Source organism: Schistocerca americana, chromosome 3 (genome assembly GCF_021461395.2).
Source record: "Schistocerca americana isolate TAMUIC-IGC-003095 chromosome 3, iqSchAmer2.1, whole genome shotgun sequence".
Taxonomy (NCBI): domain Eukaryota; kingdom Metazoa; phylum Arthropoda; class Insecta; order Orthoptera; family Acrididae; genus Schistocerca; species Schistocerca americana.
The window spans coordinates 684,537,063-684,552,521 of NC_060121.1; the positions used below are offsets into that span (position 1 = coordinate 684,537,063).

At 41.6% G+C, this 15,459-nt stretch overlaps 1 protein-coding gene across 1 annotated transcript in view; it reads left to right on the forward strand.

Moving 5' to 3' along the window:
- The first annotated feature begins 13,425 nt into the window (after positions 1-13,425).
- Positions 13,426-15,459, forward strand: part of LOC124605628 (luciferin sulfotransferase-like) — a 282,265-nt gene continuing 280,231 nt past the window's right edge. The window contains exon 1 of the mRNA XM_047137444.1: positions 13,426-13,710. The gene's annotated coding sequence lies outside the window, so the exon portion shown is untranslated. The remainder of the gene's footprint in view (positions 13,711-15,459) is intronic.

A 15,459-nucleotide genomic window follows, 5' to 3' on the forward strand; every position in this document is an offset into this window, starting at 1 on the left:
GGAACTTGAAATGTCTGGATATGTGGCTGATAATTCTCATAGCTTAAGAACTCTGAACAAGAAGGTTATCAGTCTGAAGAAAAACGAGGTAAACTGCTAGGAGATTGTGAGTTTGTGGGGCTGAGATCAAAAATGTTTGCATACTGTACAGATGGAGGTGCCACTCAGAGGCAGGCTCAAGGCGTGCATCATGCAGCCTCAGACCTGTCCGTGCAGACGTGAAACATCTCTACATATGGTGCAGCAAATGTGTGTGTGTGTGTGTGTGTGTGTGTGTGTGTGTGTGTGTGTGTGTGTGTTTGTGGGTAATATACAGGGTGGAGATTAATAAAGCCAAAAAACTGCCAGAACAGGTTCCTGACTGTAAGTGGAGGAAAAAAGTTCCAGTCCTATGGACACATGTCTGGAAATGCATCGTTGCCACAGTAGATGGCAATAACGAAGTAGAGCTCCTCTGACCATGTGCCATATGCTCTTTGTGTGTTGCAGGCTGCTACAGTGTACTGTAAGCAGCAGAATGGTCCAGTACTTGTGTCGGGAACAAACCAAGATGGTGTTTGTGTATGGCCAAGTGGATGGAAACGATCGATAGACAGCATGGCTATACCAAAACTAGTACACACACACAGACACCAACCACGTCACTCAACTTTTCAATCCCTTTTTGAGTGTTTGTGTGATTATGGGTCATGTCACATAGGCAAATGTGCAGGGAGGTGGGAGACTGTGTGTACACTACATCTGAAGGACCAGGTTCGATATGATATTGACACAAAGCCTAGTAAAAGCTCTAGGTGTAAGCCAAAGAATTATAATGTGTTTCGTAAATGAGAACCCGTACCATGGATGCCACTATGAACATCTGTTGTGGCGTGGTTGCAATGAAGCTCTGTAACGAGTTTTGAGATGATTTGTTGTCATTCCACACACCATCCATTTCTGGACACATGTTCATAGCACCTCTCTTCCTCCATTTCCAATCAGGAATCCATCCCTGCAGGGTGATGGTTTTATTGATGTTCACCCTGTATAGATGATGTGTTTGTCATAGTTGTGTGTTTATGTGTATGGATGTAAATGACTGAACACTATGTGTGCTTCAATAATGTATATTATTACACCATTTGTGCTTGTACATGTGCATGTTAATGGATGTATTTGTGGTTCTTTCTTCCTCACCTGTGGCTGTTAGTCCCCATACAATGCAAACATTATATATAAAACTTTGTGGTAGAGGTAGTAGCAATATTGTCGATCTCAGCAATCAACTGCTGTCACATGTATTAAGATTGTAAAAATTTGTGACTTCTATTACTATGATGTATATTTACATGCAGCAGTCAAATGATGCTAGTCATCTGTAAAACAACAAGTTGGATTAGTGTGATGTATGTCTGAATACAAGCATTAAATATTGTAAGTTCCTTTGAAAAAATTATTCCTAATTTTTATATATATATATATATATATATATATATATATATATATATATATATATATATATATATAATTATCAATACATCTCTCAGTTTTACATTATTGTCCAAATAATTCTATTCTACATGCCTTGAATTAAGCCTGTAGTGTGCTCTGGACTATAGGTGAAATTACATATACAGCCAACAGCAGGCATTGCCTGTAGGGGAGCGAATGTTAAAAGTAAGGTTTTGAAAACAGCCAAAAGCCGCACTTTGTATTTTTTTGTATATGGGTTCACTCTTCAAATGAACAAGAGCACCATTATAATGTACAGTTTAAAGTTGGCTGACAGCTCTATACATTAAGCTGGCTATGCTATAGCACATAAACCGTCATTTCAAGCAGGTTTAAAGTACAGTAGTAAACGATGACACTAACAGCGCCATATATGAAATTTAATATATTATAATTTCATCGTTGGTGCTGTCAGTGTCATCATTTACTACCGTACTTTAAACTTAAGTACTACACTACAGCCAGTTTAATCTTTAGAGCTGCCAGTCCGTTTTAATGGAATATTTAATGCTACATATTCTATTGATGCTCTTATTAATTTGATGATCGAAACCAACATAAAATATTTTTAAAAAATGTGACTTCTAACTAGTCCATTACACTTCGCGCATGAAGCCTTATATGCCCCACCAGCACATGCGGCTCACAGATGCTGATCGGCGACAAAGAAATACGTTTACACATGCGCCGCTTGTGGCGAAAGCGTACAGACATTCGATTCGCTTATCGATGTACGATCGGTGGCGATGACACCATGGCGAATTCTCTGCAGTTTAAATACCCCAAGAGCCGGATTCCAAGCTCTGTCCAAATTAAAACCATTATCTCTATCTTTAATTAAATTATTATCTAATCTAATCTCTATAACTTCCTTGATGACAGATTCACATCACTGTAATTCATGAAATGCCCTGTTTCAGTACAATGTTCTGCCACATCAGATTTGTCTGGCTGTGATAAACGTGTGTATCTTCGATGCTCCACACATCTCCCTTGAACGGTGCGTGTTGTTTGTGCAGTACCGCCGTGGTGGAGCATTTAAGGCCGCGCTTGGAATCTGGTCGTGAGTCTTGTGACTCACACTGCGGATGGCCGGACGATACGCGGCCGAAATATCACTGGAGGAAATTTTATTTGCGCCTCTGCATGCCCGAAATTTAATGGACTGTTCATTATGCAGCGGGAAGTTGAAAATGACTTGTAACTGTTTTCAAAAATTTACATATGCAGGCATTTCTTCAGTAAATTCAGCCTTCACAGATTTTGCACTTATATTGTCTTCAGATGCATGTTTTTGTGTTGAATAAACGTAGACATCCATACACTCTTCTAATTGTTTGTATTCGCAATGTGCACGTGCAGAATGCCTGATATGAGGACACCAACGATTGCGTGTCTCTGCCACAGTCAATAAAGCATTGTACAGGCTGTTTAAATACATAATTCTTGAATTTTTAATATATATGACTATACCTTCAGATTTTAACTCAAACACTACCTCTCCTTACATATTGGCAATTGAAACCTCACACTTCAACATGCAATGTTAATACGAGAATGTTATCGATTGTCTTCAATAGTCATTTTTCTCTCTTTGAGCTCTAACGTGCTACACAAATAGTCCTGTTAATGCTTCACATACTGAACTCTAGTTCCAAGACACTGATCGTTCTCTAACTCAATCACCACATCGAAGTCCCCCTGGGGTGCTAGGCCTTTATCTACAGTTTTATATCCACTTACAGTAAAACTTTATGTTGTCGTGAATAGCAGTATTCTGCTAGCACTTAGCTCATACTCAAGTTGCAACTATGCTATGGCATAATCCAGTGACACCAGGTCTGAAAGGTTGGGGAATGACCCTGTGGACAGTGACTGCTCTTACTGATGCCGCAGTGATTGAGCCAGGAACATCTGCATGTCCTCGCCTATAAAAATAATAAAACCTAGCTATAGCGTAATAAACACATTAACATTAGGAATGATAATAATAAATAGAGATGGATGAACAAAATACTTGCCGATAGTCTCCTTCTTTCCAGCTGACTGCTGCTGCTCCTTGCGCCACTTTTTACTGGGCAAAGTACAGACTACAAATTATGCTGCCAAGATGTCGAGTGATAAAAATTAAAAATTCTCTGAGGTTGAGGGGAGGGGTGACCTCGCACGTTATTGGTAGACAGCACAATGACGTTGATGAAAGCTGTCATGATGGGCAGAGCTGTGGACGCAGAGGTGGGGCAGGGAATTCTGATGCTGATGTTATCAATTCTGGGAATATTTATGCTGGTGTGAGTGAGATACAACAAGCAAAGCTGCTTGAGCACTAGATGCTGGCGTCAGAGCTTTTGCGAGTTCCAGAGTTACCGATGCTGATGTCATCAGTTATGGCCGGAACATTCACTGCTCTCCTACTGCTATCGTGGCATTAATCTTGTGTGGTTTGTGCCTCGATAACCAACGAGACTGTTGAGATACTCAAAATGGAGAACTCTTTTACTATGGTAAGCTACTCAGAAGAACAAATTAAGCATTTGTTACCTCCATGTACCTTACCAGTTGTATGTGTCACAAATGTGTGATTGGTTACAACTCAAGCAGCAGCTTGAGATGAAGAGTAACCTGTAGAAACGCTGAAAATGTTCCACCAGGAGCCGTTTAACAGACTGACTCAGATCAAAAAGTACGCTATGTAGCCGCTAATACACATCATACTGTGTGCCGAGCAGTGCAGATGCTGATCTCGTTGTCTTCCATAGTCACCGTTTCCTGGTCGCTGCCCGTAGGCGGGCGGGATTAACGACGTTTGGAGACGACGCGTATTACAGCGTGACTCACTCAGATGGCAGGTCTACATGAATGAAACGACCTTCACCCAGCCGATCGGCTCTCCGCTCACGGCCACTCTGAGAATGTGTGCCACGGCCATTAACGACTACTGATCTCTCGGTCTGTCCTTAGCTCTATGGCCTACAAATTGGTTGACTACCGCAACTGAGGCAGTGCACGTCGTCACTGCCGGAAGCGCCTTTTAGGCCGGTATTACACTATCAAATTTCTTTGTCAAATATCTTTGTCCAATATCTTTGCCAAAGATATTTGATGGTGTAACAGGGAACTTTGTCAAATGTCGTCAAAAATTTGATCAAATCTAGGGCCTCCCTGTAGATTTGATCAAAAAAGTCGCTTGTCTTCTGTTCACTGCAATGTGACATGTTACCACATGGAGCGCTAGCAACGCTGCATTCTGTCATTTGTAGTGTTTTTATAAACATTGCCAGTAAATACAGTTGGTGTGTGCCGATAACTACAAAATTAATAGAGATGTATGAAGCTGGTGAGGCGCTTTACAACGTGAGGCACTCTGAGTACAAAAATAGATTACGAAGATTGGAGACCTAACCTAACCTAACCTAACACTCTCCTGTAGCAAGGAATCTGAGTGTTACAGTGAGCCTGTCTTCTGCAGATGTTGCAGTTCTTAAGTGAATATTGTGCTTTGTGATATGAGGATACACTTCATTGAGCACATACATAAATGTAAGCTCATCCGTTTTTAAGTAATTGATGTACGACTTGACGTCCTCCACTATAAGTTCACGTAACAAGTTTTGTTGACTGCTTTTATCGTGTCGTCGTGAAACCCACGGCTTCACCCAGGTGTGTTTCCTTTTTTTCCCCCGCATCTCTTCCGCATGTGCACACAGTGCAATTGTGGTACATGCAACTGCTGCGGTTAATAACCAGTTATTGTTGTCAGCCATCTTGAACTTTGACGAAAAATATGACGACAGTGTAATAACCCTTCCAGCGCTACGTCAAAGATCTTTGTCAAATATATTTGACGGAATATTTGATCACATCTTTGACAAAGAAATTTGATAGTGTAATACCGGCCTTAGCTGACAGTCGCCTTACCTAATCGGTCCGCTTGTGATCTCAGAGATGTGTCTGTTGAGCTGCTTGTGACCCAACCTGTAACGTGTCTGCAAGAGTCCGCCTGCCTGTCATGTCGTTGTAGCAGACAGAAGAAGTCTGATGTCTTGTTTCATCGACATTTCGGTACCCAACGAAAAATATTTTTTTATAAGAATGACACCAATATAAACAACAACAGAAGCTTCTTGTTACTTCACTCGCTCTTAATGTGTAAACACCTACCGATATATGTTGCGTTAACACGGTGTTGAATAAATGCCGGCCGCGGTGGTCTAGCGGTTCTAGGCGCGCAGTCCGGAACCGCGCGGGTGCTACGGTCGCAGGTTCGAATCCTGCCTCGGGCATGGATGTGTGTGATGTCCTTAGGTTAGTTAGGTTTAAGTAGTTCTAAGTTCTAGGGGACTGATGACCACAGATGTTAAGTCCCATAGTGCTCAGAACCATTTGAACCATTTTTTTTGTTGAATAAATACGTGTCCTCTGCTTCATTACAAATGTTTAAAAATAACCAGCTGTTAAAGAAGGTACGTCTTGCAATTAGTAATCAAAGGCTACATTACAACTCAAGGGTACACGGTCCGATATTGAATTTGCAGCCTCAGGTATACTTAATTAGTAACCATTGTTTCTGTCGCTGTTGCGCACGGAATCATTATGGATACAAGAAAATTCTCTGTTCCGTTTACGCTAATTACATTTCATAGGGATTAAACAAACAAACGATGATAACTCTGAGTAATTTCTAATCGGGAAAAGGTATTTTCACTAATTTATTTTCGATTACATTTCAGATCTACATATGAGGTGACAATGGATCCATAAAATTTGTATACATGTTCTTTTGAGTAACTACAGTACTTAATATGGAGAAAATAATACGTATGTCTTCTCTCATATTATGTTCCATTTTATCGAATAAAATACTAGAGTTTTTGCACGTTCCCCTCCTGTTTTCCTACTGCATCTTTATTGCGCTACTGGCCTTATGGTATGCGGTGGAGAAAATTTCTGGTACCACTGTCGGTTTCCCCTTCCATTCAGCAACTGCACGTGGAAAGGATAACTATCGAGAAACCTCCCTTTGAGCTCTATTTTCTCTGAATTTCTCGTCATGGTCATTTCGCGAGATGTATGTGGAAGGACGCTGTTGCTGCAGTCTTCTTGTGCTTTGATTTTCTCGTCATGGTCATTTTGGGAGACGTATGTAGAAGGATGTAATATGCTGACGGAGTCTTCTTGCGCTCTGATTATCTCGTTATGGTCATTTCGTGAGACTTTTGCAGAAGGACGTAATACGTTGACGCAGTCTTCTTGTAAAGCTATCTCAGGAATTTCAACAGTAAACATCTCCGTGATGCACAAGCATCTCTCGTACCGTGTGCCAGTGAAATTTGTTGACCTTTCCCGCAACTGTCTCGCGTTGAGAAAACAGGCCACTCTTTGTTCGATCTTCTTTATCTCTTCTGTGAACAACACCTGACAAGAGCTCCAGGCTGAGGGACAATTCTCAAGAACCGTTTGAATCAGCATTTTGTAATCAGCTTCTTTCGTCCACATAAGCCGCCTTTAACAATTGCTTCCGCCTGCGACATTGATTTCCTGCACGACTAATTCTTCTCCAGTATCATCGTTATCAGCCATTGGATACCCACTGTTGGCTAAGGATCTCAACCGTTTTTTTTTTTTTTTTTTTTCATGAATTACGGTTCAGGTAATCCTTAATGTTGTCCCCCCTCTCATTTTCCATAACATCGTCATCAAGAGAAAAATTAGTGAGGGAATAAGAATGGACGTGGTAAGAAGACGCATTAGAAGAAGGAGAATAGAATAATGAGAGGATGTGCATTTCAGAGTAATCAAACGACTATAGATTACTTGGTGATTCATAAGCGTCAAAATACTATTATAAAACTTGGACGCATTGTGACTACCCGCCTACGACCAACTTTTATCATCAAAATTGATCAAATTATGGGTATAACGCGATCTGGTATCCGCTGACTAGTCGCAGAAAAGGAGAAAAAAGAAGCCCTTAATCAATCACAGGCACCACCTGTTTGGATACAATCCACAGAAACCTGCTGATGTCAAAGATCAGATTCATGCCTACAATGTCAATAATTCTGTAAGATCCTGCGACTCGCCTAAGCGAGCTCTGAAAAAATTCATTAACCAAAAGTATTGACGTGCACATCAAAGAGCAACCTGCTGCAGGCTTTCATCTGCCGTATGTGACATGGAAGGCACTAAACCGACTGCGGACAGGAGTGTCACGATGAAAGACGAGGCGAACCTCAGAACGTAGACCTTCATGACGGAAGACGAGCCCTGTGAGTGTGGACCCACATCTCCTGATCTACAACAACCTGCCTGATCCTTGCACCGCCTGATCCTTGCAAGTAATAAGGCCATCAACACCACTGGAATTCTTGAGCATACAGTTCGTATAACAGAAAATCAGCAGTGCGCGACAGATTTTTTTTGTTATTTTTACTATTTCGCATTATTTAATTACTTTACACGTAAAATATATAAGTAAAATAATAAAATAAATTATGGAATATGTTAACTACTGCCAAACACAGCGCGAAGATGTTTATTTGCTGAGGACATTCGCACTCTGTCGCAAGTTGAATTAAATTTTATAATCTGTTATATAATCCACGTTAAATAATGACCAGTGCGCTTCTTTAAAGTACAAACAAAAGCGACAATAGCTAAGCATCGGCATGGATCACAGCTCGCCAGTTAGCATGCACGGCTCTTCGACGCTCACTTAACAGTGGTCCGGCTCATCTCACTGTCGTTTGCCACAGATGGTTGGAGATGGTCACCCAAGAGCAATGGCAGAAACTCTTGTGCGACATGGACGCTATGAGAAATTCCTGGAACAAAGTATTATTTCGAGCGAGTGAGTGGCTCGATTTTATGAATTTATTACTTCCGAGAAGCACAGCGCTCGGATTTGGTGGATGACGGCACAGGAATTTAATCTGCTGCTTATGGCTACCGAGAGCAGCAGCAAATTGCAATTATTGAGTCGTAGTCATTGTCACCCATTGGATTAGCTTGGTGAGGACAGTAGTTTGTAGACTGTAGGGGCATTCTGAAATATCCGCTGTGTTGTAGGGATTACTACAGTGTTTGTTTTAGGTTTGAATTAAATTGATTCTTTACCGATGATAAACCTGTAGTGCTAAAGCTTTCGTCCGTTAATGGCACAGTTATCCTTATTTAATGGCTTTGAGCCCAGTTGTTAACTTACCGATATCTATGCTGCTTTTGCTTCATTTAATATGGTACTCAGGAGTCATTTACTTGCTTGTTGTTATAGTTCAAGTGATGTGGGCGTTGTTGTCCAAGTTTTACTTATGCAGCCTTTTATGCAACCAATCTGAGTCATTTGCGTGTTTTGTGTAAAAGGGCTCAAGTTTTATTTGTCCTATTTAGCTAAGATCCATACGTTATGCATGTCTATTGGTTGTTTCATTTGCTGAGCTTACAGATTTCTGTTTTAAGAACGAAGTCCTTCGCGATGGCACTGATGTACGTATAAAACATTGTTTTACTTTTTTCCGCGTCAGTTCGGGTTGAAACTTGAACTTCCTACGATTACCTTCATCTTCTTTGTCAGGAGCAACAGACTGTCTGTACTGCTTCTGTGGTGGCCTTGTATAGCCCACATAGGATTTTGGATTGGTCGATAATTACCCGCAATGTGGTCGCAGATGATGTCAACCTCCGCGATGGTGGCGCCACCTCTCACGCAGTAGCGTAAACATTGCGGCCAGTATTTCTATCTATTGTCTGCATCGAGAACTCGCTTCCAGGCACCGCTAACATTATATTTGCTTAATTTCTTCTCGCACAGTCGTATTTACACAGCCTCTTTAATTATAGAATCCCAGTATGTAGAAGCATGAATCTGGTATCTTGTGTTTGTTCATACAGCTGTGCTCAGCAACTGCACAATTCTCCAGTTCTCGATTTTTAATATGCCGTTGATGTTCTGCACAGCAGTCAAAAACAGTACGAATGGACTCACCGATGTAATTGTTTCCGCATTTACGAGGGATGTTATAAATCCCAGGTATCCTTAACAGGGAGTAGCATCTTCTTTAGCAGGAGCCCAACCTTATTAACAAACACAAAATACATTTCGATAAAACTAAAGTTTTGTTCCATGGTTCCACGTACTGATTTCTGTAATTATAGCTGCTGTAGAAATAAGAACATACGAGAACAACTTCAGCGGATACAGTCTTAGCAGTGCATGGAAGCGAGCTGTCGATGCAGAGAAGAAGCAGAGACATTCGTTGCAAAGTATACGCTACCACGGGAGCGGTAGCGCCAACAGCGCTGACGTTCACACCATCTTTGACAGCAGTGCGGGATTACCGACCAGTCAAGAGCCATATAAGGGCTATATAAGGGCACCACAGCAGCTCCTGGCGAAGACGATCGAGGTAATCGTCGAAAGCTCGAGGATTTTCCCTGAACTGATTCGTCTAGAAGTCCGAGAAAGTTTTATACAGATCTCAGTTGTGTTGACTATTTATTTACTGATCTTTGGAACGTGTGTCAACTGACAATTTTCTGTGTGTGGGAACATGCGTTGACCGAAAATTTTCTGTGTGCTCTAATAAAGGCTGAATTTTCAGGTTGTGTCTTGTTGAAATTATTCTGACAAATGGTCGACCAAATGCCACGCTTTGAAACCTTAATTGAAAATTGTTTAAATTTCAAATATTAATGATTCAGTGGAAACATTCGTTCATTTCCTTGAATTTGTCCAATTTAAAGCCTCAAAAAGAAAATTCATAAAATCTTTACAGGAAAATATTAGTAAATTATCGTTTCTAGATGAAGTGATGTTTTTTGTGTCCTTGCATCTTACCACACCAAGCTCCTCACTAGCTACACTATTTAAAGAAACCTAAAATACATCTGTTAATTTCAGTGTTTCACCAGCGCTCTATGCAGCTGTCCTTGGCCTCAATAATGATCGTACTTTTTACTTTATTTTATATAGTACTGCTGTCTCGCCAATTAATTCCAGTGTTCTGCTTTAAAGACGGGTAGAGTATGGAAGACGTGCAGGATGACAGGATCAGCTCTTCCACAAAGTCGCAGTTTCGAATCCTACCTCGGGTATATATGTGTGTGATGTCCTTAGGTTAGTTACGTTTAAGCAGTTGTAAGTTCTAGGGGACTGATGACCTCAGATGTTAAGTACCATAGCGCTCAGAGCCATTTGAATCATCTTTCACAAAATGACCACAAAAGATTTTAGAATATCATCTTCATACGAGGATGTTACTACGTGAATTTGCAGCTTTATTTATGATTGACGGACGAACACAGTGAAACCATAATTTCATCATGTTCTGGTTTAGACACTGAACTAGAATGACACGGCATCTAACTCGCTATGAACATAACAAGGGAAATTGGTCCGTGAACGACAATTCACAGAGTCAACATGCTTGGAAAAGCTGCGGGCGAAACTGTGATTTTAGAGGGTTTTGGATAGCCCTTGGCCTAGCGAAAATTTTTGTAATTGTGAGAAAAACTACATAAGTAGCTATCCTACAGTACGGGGTCCAAACGTAATCACTACGTTCTTCCTCCAGCCCTGGAAAATTGAGCGAGTCGATTGTTTATTTGGCATTAGGTGTGGTCTAGGGTTAACCTCAGGCGGCGTACAAAAGCATAATTTGTTCGAAGGCAGTTCCTGAAAAAAAAAATCCGGATTTTTAGGTGCGAAGAGTACCAATTGTGGGTATGGCCAGTTTTATAATTTTCATTTGTGGCAGATCGTAAAAATTTTTGGCGTATGCTCTTAAGATGATGTTCTCGGGGAGCTTCGAAACTGCATTCGGTATCATTATCTGTTGCCGAGATCCCTAGGTTCAGATTTACCGTATTTATGCACATAAAATATGTACTGAATATCCGGTCTGAGGTGTAAATGTAGTTTTAACTGACGTAGTGAACACATGACAATGATTCAAGATCATCGTAAAGGTTCTGAGGAAGCCAAAGTATGGTTTAGTTTATTCACCAATAGATTTTGACAGGACGTATATGGATGAAAATGTCTATCCAAAGATGCCTATAGTGGTACTGTAGTGACAAAAAAGGGCTAAAAAGAATCTTTACATCCCTGAAAATAAGGTAAAATGACTGCAAAAAAGTATGTAAAGTTTAAAGACTGCAAACTGAGTAAAATACTTCTAATAACATTTTTACCCTTTTAAGATTCAAATCATAATTTTGGAAGAATTGTGATCGATCAGCAAATGTATATAATGTGCCGATGTACATAAATAAACTGTCAAAACTCTTCTTGCCTACAAAATTCTTTTTATGTAAGTAGAACACCCTACTGTACACCCAAAAGAAGACAACCAGTGAAAGAAATGCTCCGGTCTGAGCACAGAAAAGGTGAAAACGTCCCTCCAAAAGACTGACAGAAACGAAGAGAGCCAGTTTTCTCAGTCTTCGTTCAGCCTTCCTCATAAAAATTTTTGCATGCGAACTCATTGGTTATTTTGTGCTGAAAGAGAGTAGCAAAGACACAGTGAAGTTGAAAAGAGAGGATAAATGCCAGTGAGAAAGAAAGAGAGAAGAGACAGTGATGGCGGGGGAGATAAAGTGGCAGTGAAAGATGATGATAGATGGTGAAGACGACAGCAGTGAGATACAAAGAGAGAGGAGACAGTGACAGTCAGTGAGAGACTGTGGCGGTAAAAGAGAAAGAGTGATCGATGGCGAAAGAATCAGTGGGAACAAAATAGAGAGGAGTCAGTGGACATGAAAAATAAAGTGAATGGTAGCCAGTATATAGAATTGGCGGCGTCTGAAACCTTCCAGACCGGCGAACTGTAACACATAGGTATCAGGGAGGGTACATTTTGAACCGAAATTTTAAATGCATTGGGGAAAAAGTGATTTTGAGCTGCCGAGGAATGATGCAGACAGTGGCAGTGAGAAACAAAGACAAAAGAAGACAGTTTAAGTGAGAGAGGAAACTGTTGTAGAGGGCTACACTGTAAATCAGTGTGAGAGAGTGGAGACTGTGGGAGTGAGATATACATATACAGTGGCAGTGAGAGGGTGATGCTGAATACGAAGGCTTAAAGGATAAAAGAATCTAGAATAGACAGTGAAGAAACGAAAATCAACCGATCACAAATTAAGTCTTTTATTAAGCAAATCTAGATTTCCAATATTACAAGGTCAACTTCAGTGCATATACCAATGGCTGACGTTAATCCAGCGTCAGGTAGTAAACAGGAGCCTACAGGAATCTTAACATGAACTCAAACTCCCGTACGCTCTACACCAGCAACAATGTTTGCTACGTGACACTTTGGACTAATGTCGACAGTTGTTACAGGCACTCAAGATGACTATGCAACAGTTGAAATCTAGATCTGCTGTAACATAACGACGGATTTCGCGATCGATTACTGTTCTTTTATCCATTATCTACTCTCAACGATCGCTGTGCACAACGGGATCATATAGATTCCAATATCAGTACGATCTAGAACGCTGCTTCTTAAAAGAGCTCGAATATGTTCACATACACAAGTTTTTGCTGTAGAAGGCGGAATGAAGATTGAGGAATCTAGTATTCCACTTTTCTGCTGGAGTCATTTAAACAGGAACACATTCGCCTTGTTGGTGCTCCAACAGGAGCATTTTGCCGCTGGTTTACAAACATAGCTGATTTTGATACAGGATAGTGCAAAGTGCTGCGTTACGACCAGCAGCTTGCTGACAACGGACGCGTAAGTGGTGCGACAATTAGGGTGCCAGTAACACGATCAGCACCGCGTGCATCTGGCGTTTGTCAACACAGCGACCCAGTGCGAGTGTGGCACTTAATTGGGACTGTCGGGAGGGAGGGGACGAGATGAGGTGGGGGGAACTCGACGCGCGATAGCAGCACAAGGACGCTCGCGATTACAGACCGCCGAGAACGCGGTGCGCCCACTGCCAGTTAGCGCTCCGACAGCCTACCACGGTCCCAGTACAACACGACGCTTCCCACAACCGCCGCCGTTCTCCAGCACCATCGCCTCACGCTACCGGCGCCAAAAGACTCTCGCGTCCGCTGCAGGAACTGTGGGGAACCAACAGCCGCGCAGACGACTTCAGTGAGAGGAGACAGCTGGACTGTCGTTTCGGAAACTGCTTCTGGATCTTTCTCAGGGGACGTTGTCCCTCGCTCCCTCTCTTGCGTCATTGTATTCGCTCACCCTACAGGTATGTGTTTTTCGAATATCTTGCACGTTGCTTGAAATTCCTATGCTAAACTCATGTTATTATTTATTTATAAGTGACCTCTCGGAGATCTGCTAACCATGTTGATATTTCTATATTGTCCTCTGGTGTCTCTTAGAGTTAGATCTACAACTTACTGAAGATAGTGCCGCTCGAAACTCATTTTGTCACTCTGAACATCCAAGGAAATACTTTTTTCTCATTTTATTCAAAATTAGTTTATGCCACATTTGGCAGTATCCTGGACGTACCCAAAACTTTTGTCTGTGGCTTAAGAACGCTTAGGCCAAAACCTTTGACTGACATTTATAGTGTTCTACCAACACACGCGGACACTTAATACGAGAGCACAATTCAGTGAATCTTTATACGCTAGTGTGGTGGTGGTGGTGGTTAGTGTTTAACGTCCCGTCGACAACGAGGTCACTAGAGACGGAGCGCAAGCTCGGGTTAGGGAAGGATGGGGAAGGAAATCGGCCGTGCCCTTTCAAAGGAACCATCCCGGCATTTGCCTGAAACGATTTAGGGAAATCACGGAAAACCTAAATCAGGATGGCTGGAGACGGGATTGAACCGTCGTCCTCCCGAATGCGAGTCCTATACGCTAGTGTATTTGTCGTTGTATTGCTAACTTTTTTTAAATGTTCTGTTTTCGACTCACGTTGTTCCGTTTGATGACAGAAAGATTCGATAGTATGTGTGATGATGTAGACAGTGTTACAGAAGTTGACTAAATTTGTACATGTCTTATGTTTTGGGATACATTGGTTGAATTCAGTGTTGGCTCATTGTTTGCAATCGTGCACAATGTTTACTAGTAACATTGTGACTTCTCTTTTTGTCGTTTTTATTTCATACCACCTTCAAGAAATTCGTTTATTTACTTCAACTTGGAGTGTTTCAATATCTGATCGATTCAAGGGGCGACAAAGTTAGCCACTTATGCGGCATCTGTGTCCCTCATTACGTATTGTTTAGCGAGAATTTAAAATCACGCAGTACAATGTATCAGTTGAAGTAAATACAACAACTCACTATAATGTAAGATTTTTACGAGGTTTATTTACGAGAGAAAGTATTGTAATAACGTCCACCTCCACCTCCATAGCTGACTGCTCAGTGCGGCAGAATGCCATGCGAGGGGCCAAGATTCGATTTCCGGCTGCGTTGGAGATTTTTCTCTGCTGGGGGAGTGAGTTATGTTATCTCCATCATCATATCATCCTCATCGACACACAAGTCGCTGAAGTGGCGTTAGCTAGAAAGAATTGTGCGTAAGAGACTTGCATCAGGCCACTGGCCTACCCCACGGGAGGCCTTAGCAACACTTCTTAAAATACAGCGTGTAGCGAGTGTAATTATAGATATTTTATACCTGATACCTTAATATGTGTGCACATCAATGTGTTTTTGCTGTTTTTCTCTGTATCGGACAGTCTTCCCAAGGACACGTCACATAATTTATTACCTCATATTTTCTGCACGGTCGTAACTGCAGCGCTAAGTGGACCACAGCTGTTAGTATACATAACCATTTTACATCCAAGTGGCAGCACTTCACCACCTGACCTGCCGCCCAGGGGAAAATAAGCATTGATGGCTTGCTGTTGCCACATGGAGGAGGAGGAGATTACTGTTGAACGTCCCATCGACAACGAGGTCATCAGCGACAGGGCACAAGCTAGGATTAGGGAAGGATGGGCAAGGAAATTGACCGTACTCTTTCGAAGG